Source organism: Bison bison, unplaced genomic scaffold, assembly GCF_000754665.1.
Source record: "Bison bison bison isolate TAMUID 2011002044 unplaced genomic scaffold, Bison_UMD1.0 scf7180017864286, whole genome shotgun sequence".
NCBI lineage: Eukaryota > Metazoa > Chordata > Mammalia > Artiodactyla > Bovidae > Bison > Bison bison.
In genome coordinates, this window is record NW_011494858.1 from 2,846,526 (window position 1) to 2,865,755 (window position 19,230).

Here is a 19,230-nt window from a genome sequence, read left to right on the forward strand (position 1 = left end):
AGTTTTGATATGAATTTCTCTAATAATTAGCAAATGTTGAGCATTTTTTGTATGCTTTTTGACCATCCGTCATCTTTGGAGAAATGTCTGCTTAGATTTTCTGCCCATTTTTTGATGGGTTGTTTGGTTTTTTATTATTGAGTTGTATGAGCTGTTTGTATATTTTGAAAATTAAGTGAGCCCTTGTCAGTATCATTGGTTGAAAATATTTTCTCCTAGTTTTTAGGTTGTTTTGTGTTTTGTCTATGGTTTCCTTTGTTGTGCAAAAGCTTATAAGTTTGATTAGGTACCATTGTTTTTTTTGCTTTTAGTTCTATTATTTTGAGAGACTGACCTAAAAAAACATTGGTTTGATTTATGTCAAAGAATGTTTTGCCTGTATTCTCATCTAGGAGTTGTACAGTGTCACGTCTCATATTTAAGTCTTTAAGCCATTTTGAGTTTATTTTTGTGAATGGTGTGAGGGTGTGTTCTGAATTCATTGATTTACATGTGGCTGTCCAGCTTTCTCAACATCAGTTGCTGAAGAGACTCTCTTCTTCATTGTATATTCTTGCCTCCTTTGTTGAAGATTAATTGACCATAAATGTGTGGATTTATTTCTGAGCTATCTATTCTACTCCATTGATCCATATTTCTGTTTTTGTAAACAATAAAGTATTTTTAAATTAAGGTATACATTAAAAAATGCTATTGCACACTTAATAGACCACAGTGTGGCATAAACACACCTTTTATATGTACTGGGAAACTAAAAATTTTGTGACTGTCTTTGTTGCCAGTATTTTATTGCAGTGATCTGAACTGAACCTGCATTATCTCTGAAGTATGCCTATGAAAGGATTATGTAACCGTGGTGGTGGTTTAGTCGCTAAGTCATGTCCAACTCTTATGACCCCATGGACTACAGCCCGCCAGGCTCCTCTGTCCATGGGATTCTCCAGGCAAGAATACCAGAGTGGGTTGCCATTTCCTTCTCCAGAGGATCTTTCCAACCGAGGGATCGAACCCGGGTCTTCTGCATTGCAGGCAGATTTTTTGCCGACTTAGCTATGAGGAAAGCCTCAAAAGCTAAGATTGATCGGAAATTGCAGAAACTACTGGTGGTTTTAGGTAACCGTAATACGGTATTAAAACTAGAAAACTGACCATGGTACAATGTGTGTGTACAGTTCTATAGCATCCTATAACAGGTATAGATTTGTGTAACCAGCACTACAGTTAAGATACAGAACTATTACTTTGCCATAAAGACTTCCCTCATACTGTCCCTTTACAGGGAAGATCCCCTGGAGAAGGAAATGGCAACCCACTCTAGTATTCTTGTCTGGAAAATCCCTTGGACAGAGGAGCCTGGCTGGCTACAGTCCGTGGGGTAGCATTCCTTTAGAGTCACACCCACTCCAACCCTAACCCTGGTAACTGCTAGTCTGTTCTTCGTATTTTTAATTTTGTAATTTTGAGAGTGTTATATAAGTGGAAAGATACAGTATGTGGACTTCTGAGGACATTTTTTTCACCCAGCATCATGATTTTGAGTGCCATCCAAATTGTATGCAGTTTTGGTCATGGTTTTTATCCACTCTGCCAATCTCTGTTTAAGTGGTGAATTTAGACTGTTTTCATTAATGTAATTGTTGATATGTTAGAGCTTAAGCATTCCATTTACTTTTCATTTTCTGTTTGTTCTCTGTTTCTCTGTTTTGCTTTCTGTTCTGTTTTGCTTTGGGTTACTAAAACATTCGTTGGAATTCCATTTTAATATATCTATGGTATTTTGAGTGTATGTGTTGGTATAGCTTTCTGAGTGCTTGCTCTAGGCTTTATATTACATATACGTAACCTATCATGATCTACTCTTACTGGTCTTTGTAGTTTGAAACCTTACCTCCTCCATTATAATGTAATTGTCAACTATTTCCTCTACTTACATTAAGAACCACATCAAATAATAATTTTTTTGCTTTGACCATTAAACGCAACTTAGAAATCTCAAGCGGTGAAGGCACATCTATTGTATTTACCTAAGTTTTTATACTTTTTTTTTCTTCCTTCCTAATGGTCGAAGTTTCCTTCCTTTATCATTTCCTTTCTGATTTTAAGAACTTTTTTTAGCCATTCTTTAGGGTAGGCCTGCTGGCAACAAATTATCTTACTTTTCTTTCATCTGAGAATGTCTGATTTTCCCTTTATCCTTGAAGGATATTTTCATGGATATAGAATTCTTTTCTTTCACTACTTCAAAACTATTTAGCATCTTTTTATGTGTTTTTTTTTTTTTTTAATATGTATATAATGGCCCAGGATTTTAGCGGTACTTAGCAGAAAGAATAGGGAGAGGTACATTTATGCCATCTTGTCCACAACCAGAAACCCATGAGACAGTTTTTAGTATTTAATATTGTTTGTATTTGAATTTCAAAAATTAAGACTCCAGGGGTTACCCAACATGTAGTTGATTTTTTTTTTAAGCATTCTAGAATTATTGTCAGTGATCCTAAAGTTGTATCTCCTGAAGCCACCAGAAAATGATGTTGAGAACAAAGCTTAAGATATTGGATGCAAACTCTAGATGCATTTCTAGGAAGTGTAAAATAATTTATTTACCAACAGAAAAAGACACTAGAGTACAAATAAAAATGCCAGCGGAGTATGTCCAGCGTTCGTCGCTTATTCTCTTTTGGACTGAGTACTTTCTGGGAGCTTAATGAAATAGCCCTTTGTGAAAGGAAAGGACTCCTTTCCAAAATTACACGTGCAGGGTTTTAGTGAGACACACAGTCATTAGTGTTGATTGCAGTTATGTAACTCATATTACCCAGGGTATTTAGCTTGATTTGTTAGTGTCTAATCTAGTGCCAGACTCCCCAATGTCCCTGAATTTGGCAAGGCCACAGTAAGATGAAATGCATAGCTGTTTCTTAAAAAAAAAATGCAGTCCAAGCTGTTCTCTAAGTTTTAAGCTTAGATTTAATCAAGTACAGCCAAAATTATTCCACCCAGGAGCTATTATCACATTCTTCCTTTTGAAAGCATCTGAAACCACGGAATTGTTGGCAGTCGCAGCCAATCCTTTAGAAACAAAAAATTCTTATAGCCTCCCAGTTCGTAACTCCCAACTTCCTTTTCCTGTTTAACGTCTTTATGGAGTTATTTAGGAAAAAATAAAAAGATTTGAGTTTTAATTTGTAAACCTTCAATTTAATGCAAAGTAACTTTCTGCTAAGGAAAAGGATACTGAATCCGCAAGATATAGTAATTGGAAAACTGGCTTATAAAGGATTAATACAGATTTCTCTCTCTATCCCTCTGTCTCTTTAGTTAGAAAAAGAAAACATAAGAATGAAACCTCAAGACATAATGGTCGAATAAAGAGAATAAAGAATAAAGAGGTCGCTACCTCTTTAAGAGCTGACTTTAAGAGCTATCAATGTTTATATATTTAAATGTTTTTTGAGTTGAAAACTAAGCCATAATCCCCCTCCCCCATCCATGTCTGTCTCTTCAGTTTTTTAGAAATATATATTTCCATGAAAAAGGAAACACTTAAAGATGTATATGTTCTAAAAAAAAAATGTATATGTTCTACTTAAACCTTGTCGGAACTATAGGTGGTGGTGTTTGAGATCTCTTTCTGTTTTATAGCCACCTGCAGCCTAGTAAATAGATACTTTTTACTTAGTTGGACAGTTCCTATTAGGGAAGACGTTTTAGAGCTGATCGTGAGTGGTACAGGATGTGCTTATTCCAAACAAAGTTGAGAAATACATAGAAATGTGCTTTTGGCTCCGTCTTACATCAGTACTCTTTCTCTTCCCTGAGTTGACCATTTCTACCTGTCCTGAGGCCTGGGTCTACTTTCACATGGCAGTCAACAGAGTTTTGCTAACATTGGCTTAAGGTATATATACAAAATGATTTAAGTAGGGTATGAGTCCTCCCAATCTTTTTTGCTTCTTAAACAGGATCTTTGGAAGATAAAAAGATGCTTTTCCTCTTTGACTCTGCCTGCCTGAGGCTGATGGAAAGAGTTAGTTAGCATGCCATGTTGAAGGAGTGTGGACTCCTGGTTTGTGCTTGTTTGATATACACGTTAGACATTTTATGAATTATGGAAGCAATCCTGGGAGGAGAAGGGCTCTGACCTGAACAAATCACTGGTGTGCAGCCATCCAGGGCTCTCAAGGGAAAAGCTTAAGCTAAAGGCCTTCCCTAGTGGGGCCATCAATCCAAATCAAGCAGTAAATTGCAGGTGGCCATCTGCTGGCTTAATCATGGGCTTCTTTTTTTCTTTGGGTGGGTTATCATTGTCTGGTCTGACCACTTTTACTAATTAGCTGAAGCTTGATCATTAGGTGAACCACAGGTTCATTTTATCCTGAATGGAATATGGGTTTAATTATTCTTCATTTGGTTTAACCATTTGAGGGAAAATGTTAAAAAACTGTTGTTACTCTAAAGTTTACAAAGACCGGTTATTTAGAATCTGGGTTGATAGTTCACTTTTGCTGAGCCCATTTGAATACTCCCAAATGAATTGCTTTATTCCTTTTCTCAGCTTGGCAGTAAAATGGTTGTGTTTACATTTTTTTTTTTTAGAGCTAGATAGTATTCTTTGATGTTTATTAAGTTTATTAAATAATGCATGTGTATCACAAGGGATCTAGTTATATGATATAAAGGCAAAATTTAGATAACTGGTGAAGAATTTGATTTTCACCCTTTTACTATATTTATACAAATACGAGTATAAGATGAACTCAGAATTTAAATGTAACAGATGAAGCTCTAGGGGAATGTTTCTATAATGTGTTGGGATGGAATATGGGAGTGAAGAAGGGGAGCTTCGAAGGCAAGGTGGAAAACCTGGAAGCTTAAAGTCAGATTTGAGCTACATTAAAAGTTGAAATTTCTGAAGACGGTAACCAGTTTGGGAAACTGTTTATAGTTTTCAAAACAATTGAAGGTTTGCTTCACTAAGCATCGAGTTTTCAAGGTTTATCCATATTGTAGTATATGTTATGCCATTTAGGAAAGGAATTCAAGGGTCACGGGGACCTGGAATTATTCTAGAATGAGGATGCCTTGTGTGAAGATAAATGGAGAGGAGGACCAGAGTGGGGCTCAGGGCGTGATACGGTGCATGAGGAAGGGCATTGTATTACTTATTGAAGCAAGTAACGAGAAATGTTGAACTGCGTAACAATAGAGGGAAGGTTGAGTGTCTCCCCTTAATAAGAAGCTGTAAGCCACTGGAAAGTTTAATCTTGGAGGCTATATAGCAACATGGAAAATATTTATTGTGTATAAAATCCAATGTGATGTGTTCAGACTGTAAAATTGAATGGACACTATGACTTTAACCACATGAAACATCAAGAATATCCATTTCTAGGAATTTATCCCATGAATATACTTTCATATCTACATAAAGTTGATACCAAAATGTTTGTTGTGGCAGTTTGTAGTAACAAAAAAAAATGCAAACAAATGACTTGGTATTTTATAGGGACTAGGTAAATAAATTATGCTACATCCATACACTGAAGTAACATGCAGTCATTAAATGAGACTGCATAAAGAATGAGACAGCTTTAAATACCAATATGAATGCATCTCCAAGAAATATTTTAGGTAAAAAAAAAAGCAAGGTGTCAGGGTTATGTGTGATGATTTTTCTTCATTTTTCCTAACATTCTTTAGTGCTTTTGTAACTTAAAAAGGAAGACTGAGGAAAATGAATGCCTAAGCAGCACTGCAGGGAGGTTTCATAAGCCCTAACCACCTCTTCTTATGTTATTGAATTCTGGCACTCCTTAAATTTCACCACACTTGTTCATATCACAAGAGTTCATTGTCCCTGTTATGTTCAGAGGCCGAGTGCTATGATTTGGCTTCTATGAATACAGTCATTTAAACATTGACCATGTCTGTACATTATCAAATGATGAAAAATATGGTTTCTGAACCTCGTTATTGGATTGCATGATATACTAGACTCAAGAGAGAAGACTGAATTGTAGTGAAATCTCTGGCTTTGGCTAAGATTTCCCAAATGATTCATTTCTGTTAATGATTTCTGGCACAGTCTTATTAAAAAAATAAGGCACCTGGATGCTTTTTTTGGCTTTTCTAACTGAGCCTTAGCTTACAGTGTTTTACCTATTGATATTATTCTCCCTTTTATACCAACCTTTCTGACTCTTGATGACTATTTGGTCCTAATAGAAAAATTAAGGCAGATGATTCCTAAAACAAAAGGATCTGGGATTATTCTGAAAATCCTGGGATATTGAGGTGATAAAATCAATTGAATCTTCTGAGTTTCTTCATTCTCTGTGTTCTGCAAGATTCAGCAGACTCATAAATCCATTGGTCTGCTGGGCTGTGTAGGGCATTTCAAGGGCTCAGCTTGTACCATTTCTTATTAGTAGCACCTATGGAAGTACCAAATTATTAGTCCATGTTAGATATCCAGTTTGAATGTCTCCTAGTTCTTGCATTTCAGTGTTTTTTATTTTTTCCAAGTTCTTGATAATAATTACATAAATTACTTTTTACGCACAGATGAAAAGGAAATGATCTTAGATTGATTAAATTTTATTCCAGGCCCAGACAAATTGTTTATGATTATAGCTTCCTTAATTGGCACATAAACTAACGTTCAACTGTGGCTTATCTCTTAAAAGATATGATTCATTAAAATTGGAGAAATTCCCTTGATTTATGCATCCAGGTTTCATGTGCTTTTTGCCGATGCTTCATTCAAATTAGCAAGTAATCAAATTGCTAACTTATGCTTACTAATTAGAACGGTGTTCTAATTAGTTTGGGATGGCAGCTCCTTCATATGAATCCAGATAATAAACTGGAAAAAGGGTGTTATATTTTTGAATTGAATTGTTGTCTCAGACCAGAATTCTGTTGCCTTTTTTATCTTCTATTTTTTGAATTTGAAATCTTTCTATTCTAGAAACAGTACATTCTGTATATTTATTTTGCAAACTTTGCCATTTTTCCCTTCCAGGAGGCTGTCTGATTGATAATGGAGAGAGTAAGACAATTTTATAAGCAGAGTTCCTGACTGGTTTGAAAATTATGCCTTTTCCCTTGTAAAATTTGGCAGGCAGCAGAGTATGGTGAGAAAACAACAGGGGTTTGAAGTTAGGCCAAGGTTGGAATGCTAATATACTAATTACTAGTTACTTACACACAAGTTACTGGATGTGTACATTGGCAAATTAAAGCTTCCTAACACACAATTGCTTCAAATATAGAGTAAGCTTATAATCTTTGTCATGCTAGGAAATTATGAGATATAATAAGAGAATACATGAAACTCTGGCATCTGTGATTTTCAGGTTGGCCTTCATTCAATAAATACAAACTACATTCTCAATATCTCTTAAAAATAAATCTTCTTGATGACTTATTAATTTATTTTTTACTGCTCTACTGCTGCATGCAAGATCTTATTTCCCTACCCGGGGATCAAACCCATGCCCCCTGCAGTGGAAGTGAAGGGATTCTAAACACTGAACTGCCAGGGAATTCCACTTGATGACTTCTTAATAAAAGGCTACATCACAGAATAATTGATATTTTATCATCTAAAACCCTCTCTTATTCTGTATTTCTGCATATCTATTATATAATAATGATGATTAATGGTTATTTGTGTAACCCTGAGTCTAGAGGATCCTCCCAAATTATTAAAATAGGGACTTCACATGATTTCCTCTTTAAGCATTTTCACTATATTCCAATTCCTTAAAAATAAGTAATCCAGTTGATTGGGTTTCCTTTTGGTTTCAGGCAAAAATTCCATGGTTTAATACTGCATATTTCAACAATAATAAATACATATTTGAAAACTATCTGTTGATTAGAATATAAACTTTCATAATTGTGCTGCTGCTGCTACTGCTGCTAAGTCACTTCAGTTGTGTCTGACTCTGTGCGACCCTATAGACAGCAGCCCACCAGGCTCCCCTGTCCCTGGGATTCTCCAGGCAAGAACACTGGAGTGGATTGCCATTTCCTTCTCCAGTGTATGAAAGTGAAAAGTGAAAGTGAAGTCGCTTAGTCGTGTCCAACTCTTTGCTAACCAGTTTATTGAAAAGTACTAAGAATAATATAGTAATACCACCCATTATCCAGTACTTACTATATGCCAAAGTCTTATATGTTTGGGAACTGGGGGCAGGAGGAGAAGGGGACGACAGAGAATGAGATGGCTGGATGGTATCACTGACTCGATGGACATGAGTTTGAGTGAACTCTGGGAGTTGGTGATGGACAGGGAGGCCTGGCATGCTGTGATTCATGCGGTTGCAAAGAGTCAGACACAACTCAGTGACTGAACTGAATTGATTGTTTATTTAACTTCAAAAACATTTCAGCATTCTAAACAAACCAAAAAAATAAAAATAAACAGAACATTGCAGATCGTGTTTAGTGCAGAAGGTTCTTGAACTTTGACTGGTGCAGTGGCTCTTGGCTTTGCTGACAAGGAAGAGTTCTATGGTTTGTTTTTTAAAAAACAAAACAGTTTAAAACTACCGCACTTCAACTAAAAAGGATCTGGTACACTTCTCATGCCAGCTGACCCCATCCCCCCTTTTCCACAGCCAAAAATGGCAGCGGGATGCTATGTCGCTATATACAAGCAACAAGACAACCCGAAGCTGGATGGATGCCCACTGCCGTGTCCACAGGCCCAGCCCCGCAGCGCATGCCCCGAGCTACGGCCCCTCCAGAAGGCATTGCCCCCACAGCCTCCACGCCAAGCAAGGAGCGTCAGGAGTGTGTCTCAGTTGCTTTGTTCTTTTTACAAACTATAGATATGTACAGTTGAGAACTCGGGACTTCTAGCCAATGACCATAGAATTAACACACCACCTTACAGATTTAAAAAATGCCAGAAACATCTTTAAAAGCCTTGTCACCCCAACAGCAAAGTGCACAGAGTGAGGAGAACACGAGACCCTTTTCGTTTTAAAAATGTTTGGAAATATGTACAGCTTTGATACAGTTTCTGGGTGCTCCAGACACCCATGGCCACTTTCTGTAAACCACTGACAATTGCTGGAGTGCTTTGAGAGACTGCCATATGATCATGATCCAATTGGGTAATTAAACCTAATGAGGGCAACAGACACATCTCGAGTGAGAGGTGTGTCAGTCACGGCACTCCCTATGCTAAGGTATTCACAAGGAGACAAATCAACAGTTTTTTTTAATTCATCCTCCTCCTCCCCTCCTCTTCCTCCTCATCCTCTTTGTCTTCCTCTTCCACCTTTTCCCCGGCAACTTTAGCAGGACCCTTGGCGCCATCAAACTTCCCTCTCGACTTATGGTCTGCAACATCCTTCTCATACTTCTTCAGCTTCCCTGCCTTATTGATGTATGGCTGCTTCTCACTGTCGCTTAAGTTATTCCACATCTCGCCCAGCTTCTTTGCCACATCTCTGATAGAGATGCCAGGGTGTGTAGACTTGATCTTGGGGTGGAATTCAGAGCAGAATAGGAGACATCCAGACGGTAGTCTCTTGGGGGCCTTCGGGTCCTTCTTCTTGCCTCCCCTAGCTGGTCCATAATCCTTCATTTCCTGATCATAGTGCATTTTATACGCCTTTGCCATTTCATCGAATTTAGACTTCTCTTTCCTGGACATGGTCTTCCACCTCTCAGAACATTTCTTGGAAAATTCAGCAAAATTGACAGGGACTTCTGAGTTTTTCTTCTTATGTTCCTCTCTGCACATCTGCACAAAAAAGGCATAAGCACACATCTTGCCCTTTGGTTTCTTGGGATCACTTATAGCCATCTTGACTGTATTGTTTGCCAGTCTGGGCAGTGCAGGGCAGGGCAGGATGTGTGGCTCAGTACTCCACAGCCTCGCGCTAGCTGCCTCCATGAGAGCCCAAAGTTTTGCATGTTTCTTAATCTGATCTCGGCATCTAATCTTGGCATTAACTTGGACCACAAGAGATGTGTAGTATTAGACAATTTCACAGATCAAGAAAGTCAGAGAGGTTAAACAAATTGTTTAAGGTCCCACAGGAAGTGAGTGGCAGAACAGGCTTGAACATACAGCTGTCTTACTGAGCCACTTTACTCCAAAGCTTGGGCTCTTAACCTCCATGGAACTCCAGACTGCCTTTTATAACTGGCTTCTCCTCTGTCTTTTTCTTATGCCTTGTGGTCAAGCCCCATTCTCTGAATGATTCTGCGTAGGAAAACGAATTGTGAAGAAATGAATTATGATGTGAAAGACCCTGATGCTGGGAAAGATTGAAGGCAGGAAGAGAAGGGGATGACAGAGGATGAGATGATTGGATGGCATCACCGACACAATGGACATGAGTTTGAGTAAACTCCGGGAGTTGGTGATGGACAGGGAAGCCTGGTGTGCTGCTGTCCATGGAGTCGCAAAGAGTCGGACATGACTGAGCGACTGAGCTGATTATGTGTTCTCATATGCAAATCAAAAGGACTGTTTCAGCAGGAGGGAAAATGTACTGGCAAGGAGCAAAGCCGTACCACATCTCTGAGCTGATGGGTACAAAGGCCACACCATCTTTAACATTACTGTTGAAGACAAAGGTACTCAACAGTGTGGAAAGTCCGCTGTGAGTCATTTCCCTTTGTTAAGGCCAGAATGTAGTAATGCGAAGGGTACTTTTCACACTCAGTAGAAAATAAAATCAAAGAATGGGAAGGCTTGCTGGTAATAACTGAAGAGAGATGATCTGGCCACATGAGCCTGTGATGGAGACGGATTCTGATCTCTCGATGGAGACACATTTAAAGTCGACAGCCATCTAGACTGTGGTGCGTGTGCTATGTGCTTTTTTCCCTGGGCAAAGGGTCCAGCAGCACTGTCAAATTCTCTATGGTATTCATAATCAGAATACTGTGAAGAGTTAGCTCATCTAAATTTAGCCTTACCAAAGTGATTTTTAAAAAGATGGAGTTGAACATACTTTCTGGGGATGTGATTATGTATGATTTTACATTCACCACTCCAGATAAAGAGCTAAATTAGGCAATATTGCCTAACGTTTAAGAGCAGTAAGTTTTGGAAATCAGTGGGTTTGAGTCATTACCACTGTCCTAGACATTTTTAACTTCTTAGGCTCAACTTCCTCATCTGTAAAGTGGGAATAGTAATATATGTATTTAAAAGTGATATATATATATGTGTGTGTGGATATATATATATATATATATATATCAGTGAGTTGTTATGGGTATTACATGAGGAAATTTGGATTATCTATGCAAAGAAAAGTATAAATTATCTAAATAGAGCAAACAGGTTCTATATAGGTTAATAGATATTCAGTAAATGATTATAGTCAGAGCCCCACAGCTTTTATTTTAAAACTTAAAACAGTTTAGTGAATCTAGGAGAAGGCAATGGCAACCCACTCCAGTACTCTTGCCTGGAAAATCCCATGGACGGAGGAGCCTGGTAGGCTGCAGTCCATGGGGTTGCGAAGAGTCTGACACGACTGAGTGACTTCACTTTCACTTTTCACTTTTCACTTTCATTTATTGGAGAAGGAAATGGCAACCCACTCCAGTGTTCTTGCCTGGAGAATCCCAGGGACGGCGGAGCCTGGTGGGCTGCTGTCTGTGGGGTCGCACAGAGTCGGACACGACTGAAGCCATTTAGCAGCAGCAGCAGCAGCCAATGTCCAGAACACAGAAAACAGAACAATAAGAGTAACTTAGTTTAAGTCAAGAGAAGTGAGTTTTCAGCAAAACTGAGACAGGAGGTGTGAGAGAAGGCAGCCAGGTTGTTGTGCTTGAAGCAAATCTCCCAGTTACCATGGGAAGGCTGGGTGGAGGATTTAGGAGTCATCTGATTGAGTAGTTGCTGGAAATACGTGATGCAGCTTTGCAGTTACTTCAGATGCAAGAGTGGGTCACACACCACAGTAACCATGTTCAGATGCTTCAGGGTTTAATTATGTAGACAACTTCTCGAGGGGATATCCCAACTGCTTGCAAAGCCATGCCTCATTTATTATAGTCATGAACACACACGAGTCCTCATGTTGAAAAATATATTAGTTTATAATTGGGAGGTGGAGTGGGCGATGGAAATGAAGGCCTTGGTAGCTGAAAATGATCAAGAGGTTCCATTGCTCTTGCAACAGTTTTAAGACAGGCAGGCGCAATCCTGCAAGCAGGAATGAGGCTCCTTCGCACGTCAGTTTTCCTCAGCCTGCTTTTAAAGGAGGTGTTAGTTTAAAAGAAAAGTGCCTGCACAATAAAATTTAAAATTTCCCAACAGAAATTGAAATAAGAGAAAATATTTTTTAATGACAAATAACAATCTGCAAAACTTGAAGATGTAACTAAGATTTTGCTTCCCCCGTGACTTAGAGGTAAAAAACCCACCTGCAAAGCAGGAGAGTTGCAGGAGCCGTGGGTTCGATCCCTGGGTGGAGAAGATCCCCTGGAGAAGAAAATGGCAACTCAGTCCGGAATTCTTGCCTGGAGAATCCCTTGGACAGAGGAGCCTGGTGGGCTGCAGTCCATGGGGTTGCAAAAGAGTCGGATACGACTTAGCAACTAAGCAGCAATCAATATTTTACATTAGTTATTTCCTTGATATAGTAATTTATATTACACTTCCTAGCATGGAGCTTGGTATATAGTAGTCTTCACATGTTTTTCTTCTCTTCTGCCTTTTCATATCTTTCCTGTTCAATGAAAACTTCAAAGCTGTTAAGGACCCCAGTCACAATACCACAGTGGTGTTTTATGTAATAAAATATCTTTTTTTAAAACTCACAAATATATCCTGCCTAAGATTTGTGTGTCCTCTTCAGAGCTAAACATTCTTTGTTCTTCCAGGGTATGAAATCTTTTAACAAATAGAAATAGGATTTTTTTCCTCTGCAGTAAAGGCCATAGAAAATTTTATGGACTTGTCCTTGGCTTTTATGAATGGGATGTGAAAATACCCACTTCCCTTTCCCAGAGGCCGTTTCAGAGAAAACCTCTTTTCTCATTCTACAATACTTACGTTCTAAATCCTTACACAAAGCTATTAATTTATATTTGCTGATTTGACTGAATGTATAATCTCAGTCTTAAAGCATTTCAAGTTCTCTTTGGCAACCACAGGAAGTTTCCATGTTCTGAAAGGGAATGTTCAGTTTACTTTCTTCTTTAATTATGTGGTTTTAACTCTATCAAAAGAGGTAAGTTTTGATTGAAAGGAAATCTAAAAAATATGATGGGAGGGTGAGGGAGAAGCAAATCCTGAGGACTTTTTGGCAAGCAGCAAGTTAAACTTGCCCTCCCGTCCTTGGTGGTATCAGAACCCCAACAGCCAGGATGTGTTTACTTCATTCAGATGTAAAGAGGTAAATTCCAAACCTCATAGTAGTATCCTATTACTTATAGTGACAAACATCATCACTTTTCATCCAGTGAACCTGTAATTTTGTGTTCTAAGAGAACTTTGGGGTAAATTTTTATTTCTGTAGTCATTAATTTTATATGAAATATGATAATTTTCTAGTGTTTTCTCTTGTTTTTTTAAACAGCAAATTTTGGTAGCACAGTATTGTCACAAATTATCCCTTAGGGGACACAGTAACTTCTAGGCTTATAGCAAATTGGGAAAAGATGCTGGATAAATATCCAGAAAACTTCATGAGGTGTCTGAGAACATTCAATGCCGGCGTGGAGTTGGGACCCTCAGCGTCTCCCTGTGTTTCCCTTGTTAGAAGTCTCACAAAGGACTAGAATGAACTAGGATCCACTTGAATGAAGATTAGCAAAAATAATCTGCTCTGGGTGCCAATCAGACTTGCGGAGCTTCAGGAGTCCCTGGAAGGGTGGATGGATTTTTTTTTAAAGAGTTCTTGGGACAGTTAAAACCTCACAGGGGTGGGTGGCAAGCTGTGGTCTCTGTGGTCAGACTGCCTGGGTTCAAGTTCTAGTTGTCTGGTTGTACAACCCTGGGAACGTTGCTCAGCATCTCTGGGCCTTAGTTTCCTCATCTATAAAGTGTGTGTGTGTGTGTGTGTGTGTGTGTGTGTGTGTGCTCAGTTGTGCCTGACTCTTTGTGACCCCACGGACTGTAACCCTCCAGGCTGCTCTGTCCATGGAAGTTTCTGGGCCAAGAATACTGGAGTGGGTTGCCATTTCCTACCCCAGGGGATCTTCCTGACCCAGGGATTAAACCCGCATCTCTCATGTCTTCTGCATTGGCAGGCAGATTCTTTATCACTGTGCCCCCTGGCAAGCCTATCTATAAAATGGGAAGGTGATAAAAGCAGAGTTGTTTCCAGGATTAAATAAAATACTTTTTAGAAGGTCGAATAGGACCTGGGACATAGTAATGGTGCATGTTTAGAAAAGAAAATACCAGAGAAGGGGAAGATCAATGTAGTCTAGAGCAAGAGGTGGTAAATTATGACCCATAGGCCAAATCTGGCCTGTCTACCTTTTTTGGTCAATAAAGTTTTATTGGAACACCGCTATAGCTGTTAGTTTATGTGTTGTCTATGGTGGTTTTCATGATATAACAGCAGAGCCTAGTAGTTGTGACAGAGAATTAATGGCCTGCAAAATCTAAAATATTTACTATTTGTCACTTCACAGAGATAGTTTGCAGGCTCTGAACTATGGTCTTCATTCTTTCGCATTAATGCATTTCCCTTATTCAATAGTAAATACTTTGGCCACAGATCCAGCAAAAGTGCTTCCAGCCCCTCTTCCCCTCTCCAAATGCGTGAGAGTCTGTAGGTCATGAAACTCCCACGAAGCAGCACATTATACGAAGCCGCCAGGCCGCCCATGTCACAGAATGAATTGTGACTGGCTCTTTTGTGGTGGTACTGTGGACCATTGAGACTAATATGACAATTACCTTCTGAGTATTTATGTGAGATAATTTAATTTTAGAGCTCATAAACAAGATCAGAGTTATGTGGTTTAACAAAAGGTCTCCTTATGTGTACTTACTCTTGCCAAAAACATGATGAAATCCTGAAACATGGCAAACTTAATGTGCACTTTTAGACTTACACTGCTCAATTCTGTTTGCCACATGTATCTGTTCATAAATATTCCTGCTGCTATTGGGAGGCACTTGGGAAACCTGGATAGTTCTAGTCAATATGAACATGATTTCCTCCCTCCCTGGGGGGCCCCCTCCCCATAAATACACTCATACCAAAACCCTGCAGGCAATTTTTCTGTTTAAAATTTTTATGTTCCATAGCAAGTATACTCGTCTTTTCTCAGCATCTTGCCTATTCATTTGTACCTGATCTTACTTATGCTGTCTGCTCATTCTGATAGGAAATCCTGTCTTCTTTTTGTCGTTGTTGTTAATTAATTAATTTTTGGTTGCACTAGGTCTTCGTTGCTGTGCGGGGCTTTTCTGTAGTGTGGGCAGCGGGGGCTCCTCTCTGTTGCGCTGCACGGGCTTCTCACTGGAGTGGCTTCTCTTGTGGAGCATGGGCTCTAGGGCGCACAGGCTTTGGTCGTTGCTGTGTATGGGCCTAGTAGTTGCCGCTCATGAGTTTAGTTGCACCAGGGCATGTGGAATCTTCCTGGACCAGGGATTGAACCTGTGTCCCCTGGAGTGGCAGGTGGATTCCCAACCACTGGACCACCAGGAAGTCCTGAACTTGAGGCTGCCCTGGTGCTGTGTCTTCCAGAGGCTCCCAAAGCACAGTAATATACAAGAAAATTTGTTTGTACTGGTACTGGGTTAAAAATTAGATTTGGTTTATTTACCAAGATTTTCAGGTAACTTTCAGATTAAAAACAACCTTTTTTTCCTTTCAATCCAATTTGAAAACACCAGGCTCAGTCATGCCTGTTTGTCAATGGAAGAAGAATTGGTAGAGGAAAATATGTTTGAATTAATTCAAAGTTATTTAGAGATGCACTGGTGATTAGGAGCTAGGTTCATTTTTTTTTTTAAAGGGGCTGGGTTTATTACCTTTGCTGATATACAGCAAATTCCACCAGTGATCAGTTTCATTCAGCAAGTACTTGTTTAGAACAGATTCTATGCAAAGCTTGTGCGGCCATACTTCTTTTTAAAGATATTTTATTATTTATTTATTTTTGGCTGCGGTGAGTCTTGGTTACGGCATGCTGGATCCTTCCTTGTGGCGAGGGGCTTCTCTCTAGTTGCGGCATGGGTTCCAGAGCTCACAGACTCAGTAGCTACAGTATGTGGGCTTGGTTGTCCTGTGGCATGTGGAATCATGCCAGACCAGGGATTGAACCCGTGTTCTCCACACTGGAATGTGGACTCTTAACCACTGGATCACCACGGAAGTCCCATACTTCTCTAAATCTGTTATATTGGAACCAGTGTTTCAATTACCTGACTATGGGTTTGAATAAAGACATTTTAACAGCTTTGATTTATATATATATATATATATATAAGCACTTAATTAAAAGACACTTGCTCCTTGGAAGACAAGTTATGACCAACCTAGATAGCATATTGAAAAGCAGAGACATTACTTTACCAAAAAAAATCCATCTGGTCAAGGCTATAGTTTTTCCAGTGGTCATGTATGGATGTGAGGGTTGGACTGTGAAGAAAGCTGAGTGCTGAAGAATTGATGCTTTTGAACTGTGGTGTTGGAGAAGACTCTTGAGAGTCCCTTGGACTGCAAGGAGATCCAACCAGTCCATTCTGAAGGAGATCAGCCCTGGGATTTCTTTGGAAGGAATGATGCTAAAGCTGAAACTCCAGTACTTTGGCCACCTCATGCAAAGAGTTGACTCATTGGAAAAGACTCTGATGCTGGGAGGGATTGGGGGCAGGAGGAGAAGGGGACAACAGAGGATGAGATGGCTGGATGGCATCACTGACTCGATGGACGTGAGTCTGAGGGAACTCTGGGTGTTGGTGATGGACAGGGAGGCCTGGCGTGCTGCAGTTCATGGGGTCACAAAGAGTCGGACACGACTGAGCGACTGAACTGAACTGAAGCACTTAATCACTGTAAATGTAATAGCATGTATGAAAAAAGGGTAATAGTCATCTTATGAAAAATGCATACTGTATAAAACCTCACTGATAATTAAAAGAACCAGACCAAAATAAGTTTTTTTTTTTCTTTTTTTACTGACAGTTTGGCAAAGATGAAAAAAGTCTGATCATATCCTGTGTGTTGGGTGTGAGGGGAAATGACTATTCACACACACAGTTGGTGGGAGTTTAAATTTGACAGATCTTTATGGAGGGCAGTTTGGCAACAGGTACAAAAATTTATTTTTTCGACTCAGCAGTTCTGCTTCTAGGAGTTTATTCTACAGGTATACCTACATGTTCAAAAATATGGACAATGATATTCACTCCAGCATTTTTATAATAGTAAAAAAAAAAGCTGAAAGCAACAAAGTTTATGGTGTGTCTCTTCTGGACTGAATTATGATTCCCTCAAATTTCTGTGTTGAAGTTCTAACCCCCAGTATCTTAGAATGTGACTCTATTTGGAAAAAGGGCCTTTAAAGAATGGATTAAGTTGAAATGAGATTATAAGTTGTTGTTGTTCAGTCGCTAAGTCATGTCTGACTCTTTATGACCCCATGAACTACAGCACGCCAGGCTTCCCTGTCCTTCACTATCTCCTGGAGTTTGTTCAAATTCGTGTCCACTGAGTCGTTGATGCTATCTAACCATCTCATCGTCTGCCACCCCCTTCTCATTTTGCCTTCAGTCTTTCCCAGCTTCAGGGTCTTTTCTGATGAGTTGGCTCTTCACATCTAGTGACCAGAGTATTGGACCTTCAGCATCAGCATCAGGCCTTCCAATGAATATTCAGGGTTGATTTTCTTTAGGAATGAGTGGTTTGATCTCCTTGCAGTCCAAAAAACTCTCAAGAATCTTCTCCAGCATCAGTTTGAAAGCATCAATTCTTCGATGTGCAGCCTTCTTTATGGTCTAGCTTTCACATCTGTACCTGACTATTGGAAGAACCATAGCTTTGAGTAGATGGACCTTTGTCAGCAGAGTGATGTCTTTGCTTTTTAATATTTGGTCTATGTTTGTCATAACTTTCCTTCCTTGGAGCAAGTGCCTTTTAATTTTGTGGCTGAAGTCACCATCCACAGTAATTTTGGAGCCCAAGAAAGTAAAATATTTCACAGTTTCCTCTTTTTCCCCATCTATTTGCCATGAAGTGATGGAATCAGATGCCATGATCTTAGTTTTTTTTAATATTGAGTTTTAAGCCAGCTTTTTCACTTTCCTCTTTCACCTTCATCAGGAGGCTCTTTAGTTCCTCTTTACTTTCTGCCACTGGAGTGGTATATCAGCTGCATATCTGAGTTTGTTGATACTTTTCCCAGAAATCTTGATCCCAGCTTGCAATTCATCCATCATTTCACATGATGTACTCTGCATATATTATTGTTATAGTAATAAGTTAGTAAGTTAAATAAGCAGGGTGACAATATATAGACTTGTACTTTCTCAATTTGGAACCAGTCTGTTGTTCCATGTCCGGTTCTAACCATTGCTTTTCGACCCACATATAGGTTTCTCAGGAGACAAGTAAGGTGGTCTGGTATTCCCATCTCTTTAAGAATTTTCCACAGTTTGTTGTGATCCACACAGTCAGTGGCTTTAGCATAGTTAATGAAGCAGAAGTAGGTGTTTTTCTGGAATTCCCTTGCTTTCTCTATGATCCAGTGAATGTTGGCAATTTGGTCTCTCGTTCCTCTGCCTTTTCTAAATCCAGCTTGTACATTTAGAAGTTCATGTACTGCTGAAGCCTAGCTTGAAGGATTTTGAGCCTAACCTTACTGGTATGTGAAATGAACGCAATTGTACAGTAGTTTGAATATTCTTTGACATCATCCTTCTTTGGGATTGGAAAGAAGACTGACCTTTTCCAGTCCTGTGACCACTGCTGAGTTTTCCAATTTTGCTGACATATTGAATGCAGTCCGTTAACAGATCATACGGGTTGGGGAGCCCTAATTCATGACTGATGCCCTTGGAAGACGAGACAGACCAGGGGCACGCACAGAGAGGAAGGCCCGTGTGAGGACACAGTGAGAAGGCAGCCGTCTGCAAGGTAAGGAGAGAAGCCTCAGGAGGAGCCAGACTTGCGGGCACCTTGATCTTGGACGTCTAGCCTCCAGAACTGTGGGGAAATAAATTTCTGTTGTTTTAAGCCACCCAGTCAGTGTTATTTTTTTATGGCAATCCTTGCA

The 19,230-nt window shown here is 39.4% G+C and overlaps 1 pseudogene; it reads right to left on the minus strand.

The window, feature by feature from the left end:
- Positions 1-9,116: 9,116 nt before the first annotated feature.
- LOC104995791 lies at positions 9,117-9,829 on the minus strand (annotated as a pseudogene).
- Positions 9,830-19,230: the final 9,401 nt, after the last annotated feature.